Below are 3,307 nucleotides of genomic sequence, written 5' to 3'. Positions count from 1 at the left end.
TTCTAAGGTCCAGAAATATATGTTGAGGGACACATTAAAGCTTGGGACAGCTGCCACCAACGCGCAATGGGGAAAGACCACTGTTTGAGGTCTTCCTGACAAAGTTAAATGTGGGTCTGTCAAGTAATCGGACCTTCCCAATATCTCAATTATATGGAAATATAATATTACAAAGTAAGAGTTGCATTTGGTTGTTTGTAAGATCGCCAAACTCCAATGTTTGTTTCCTTGAAATGTTACTGTATAGAATTGCATTTGTGACTATGTATACTTAAAAAGATATTAAAGTCATAGAGTAATACAGCATGGAAACATGCCCTTCAGCCCAAACTGGTTCATGCTGACTATGGTGCCCACTCAGCTAGTTCCAATTGCCCACATTTAGTTCTTATCCATCTAAGCTTTCCCATCCATGCACCTATCCAAATGTTTTTTAAATGTTGCTATTGTATCTGCCTCAACCACTTTCTCTGGCAGCCCATTCCACCACTCTATGTGAAGAAGTTGTCCCTCAGGTCCTTCTTAAATCTTTCCCCTCTCACCTGAATCCTTTGCCCTCTAGTTTTCAATGCCACAACCCTTGGAAAAGGACTACATACTTTCATTTTATCTATGATTTTATAGACCACAATAAGGTCATCCCTCATTCTCCTACACACCAAGGATAAAAGTCCTATTCTGGCCAATCACTCCCTAAAGCTCAGGCCTACTAGTCCTGGCAACATCCTTGTAAATCTTCTTTGCATTCTTTCCTTATGTCCTTCTTGTAACAAGGTGACCAAAACTGTACACAATTTTCTTTATGAATAAAATGTATTTTTGAAATTAAAGAAAATGTCAGACTGAGAAGACATGGTAACCTCAGCTGGTGCAGGAATTAACCTGCACTGTTGGTGTCACATATGCAGCTGCTCAGCCAACTGAGCTAACATATAACTCAAAGAGGGTTCCTGTGGCACAGTGGTAGTGACCCTAACTCTGAGCCAGGAGGTGTGGTTTCAAGTCCCAATTGTTTCAGTGGTGTGTAATAACATTTCTTGAACATGTTGATTAGAAAATCTCAACCAATACAAGGGTAGAGCTGTGATTAGGAGTTCTTGGTCAGGGCTGACGAGCTAGGAGTATATACAGTGAGTCTCAGGCTCAGTCTTTTTGTTTTAGTTAAACACTCATCAGATGACACCATTGACTTTGCATTTCCCGAAGTCCCCACCTAACTTGTCTATCTACCACTGTACCACCCTCCAACTCCAGGCATATGAAGAAACCAAGTCTATTAGTGTACTGTCTCTCCATGGAAGTCTCGATGCTAATTAAAGTCAACAATCCTCTCCCTCTGTAATGTGGCAAAGGTTTGAAATTGGGTAGTATTCCTGAGACAGAGTGTACACATTAAGGTGTATTTCCACTACAATTGTGCTCGGATGTTTCTGAGTGAACCATCATGTTTGGAGATGGAATATTTTATTGCACTTTCTGCAACTTACAATATTTTTGTGGCAAGAGATAAGTGAGAAAGGATTCCAAATTCTTGAATCAGACCCAATTGCGGAGGCGGGTCAAACCTGGGCATGTCCATCTCTTTCTGTAATATCTCAATGTCAATATTGCAAGGTATTAGACAAACTGCTCTCTGCTTCCAAGGACATTCTTTGAACCATGAAACAATGCAATGTGAGAGATTCACAGTCTTTGATGCATTCTCAAACAAATGGCAGTACAGTGGCTCAGTGGTTAGCCAGAGATCCACGTTGGATTCCATCTCTTTCCCCTCACCTTGCATAATCCTTTTCTACTCTCTATCATCTCCCCACCTTATATATTGAGTTGTCCCCTTTCAGCATTGTAATTTCCTTTGCATCAAAGCCATCTGACTGCAATCCCACAATTAAATTCCCATGTTCCCTCCTGCTGCAGCAGCCCTGATCACCCTTCTTGACTTTTAGTGGATGGAGCCAAAGGATAGATTAGACTCCATTCTCTTGAGAGAATTAGCTGGACAAAGAGGTCCCCGACTGTGTTCCACAACAGGTTGTACCAGGATCCAAAAGGCAGTCTGTGACCCACTTGAAGGCACTGAAGATGTGCAATTCCCTTATCCTGACTGTTGTTGATCAGCTAGCTCTCTGACACATCCAAACAGCTGGACAGACATCAGATACTGCCTTTGACTTATTGTACACCTTGTACACCTAGACTGAAGGGAGTCATCCCAGATTTGACTGAGACCTACTCTCATTAGTTTTTTAAGCATGATCAACTGCTAGTAAAATATACAGCATGTTTGGCATTCTGATGAAAAGTCACCAGAACTTGAAATGTTAACTCTGTTTTCTCCCTACAGTTGCTGCCGAAGCTGCTTTCACTAAACAGCACAGAGATAACATATTTTGATCTTTAAGGTCAAGCTGAGGGGCCAAAATTAAAAAAGGCAAAGCAACACACCAACGAGGCACAAGGCAGTGAGTATTATGATATCAACAGAGATGCAGACTCATCTAGTCTGTGAACTGGTTCCCTGTTCTTTTGCACAAATAGTCCTAGCAGTCTGGCAGTATAAATACGGATTGTAAGAAGGTAGTTGCTGTGCTGCAATGATGCAAAGGATAGCACATGTCAGATGCTACATGTTGGATGCCAGTGTCAATCGACATGGGGTGCATGTGGCTGTTGCCAGTTGAGCACGCCTTGAGATGGTGATGCTTGGTGTCCAAGGTAGATGTCCAGAGAAGTAAGTGCTAACCTGGTATCACAGGGATTCACTAACGTTTGTGTCAGAAGATCTTGACACCTAGTTTCCATTCGGAATGCAGTAGAAAAGGATACTGTGTATTAATGAGAAAGATTAAGTAATAATAATCATCATAAGAAGCAATAATCCCCATTAATAGGTCTCTTGCCATTTACAAGTAATAATCTCATCTCAGCCCCCAGGATTTGGTTGGTAAGGCGACATGATGGTCTCAATGGCAAGAAAGGCCTCACTTGATATCTAACACAATTCTTCCAAATGATACGCTGTTGTTGATTTTTTGGGGTGCTCGTGATCACAGGAACCTAAGACAGACAGTTGACAATTTGTAAGTAAATTTTTCATGGTTTATTGAATTTGCAAAGCATCAGTTTCAGTCTGATGCATTAGTTAATTCTAGAGTCACAGAGATGTACAGCACGGAAACACACCCTTCGATCCAACTCATCCATGCCCTCCAGATATCCAAAATTATCTAATCGCACTTGCCAGCACTTGGCCCATATCCCTCTTAACCCTTCCTATTCATATACCCATCCAGATGCATCTAAGTGT

This window comes from Chiloscyllium plagiosum, chromosome 46 (assembly GCF_004010195.1).
Source record: "Chiloscyllium plagiosum isolate BGI_BamShark_2017 chromosome 46, ASM401019v2, whole genome shotgun sequence".
NCBI lineage: Eukaryota > Metazoa > Chordata > Chondrichthyes > Orectolobiformes > Hemiscylliidae > Chiloscyllium > Chiloscyllium plagiosum.
Note: the sequence above shows the minus strand (reverse complement) of the source record.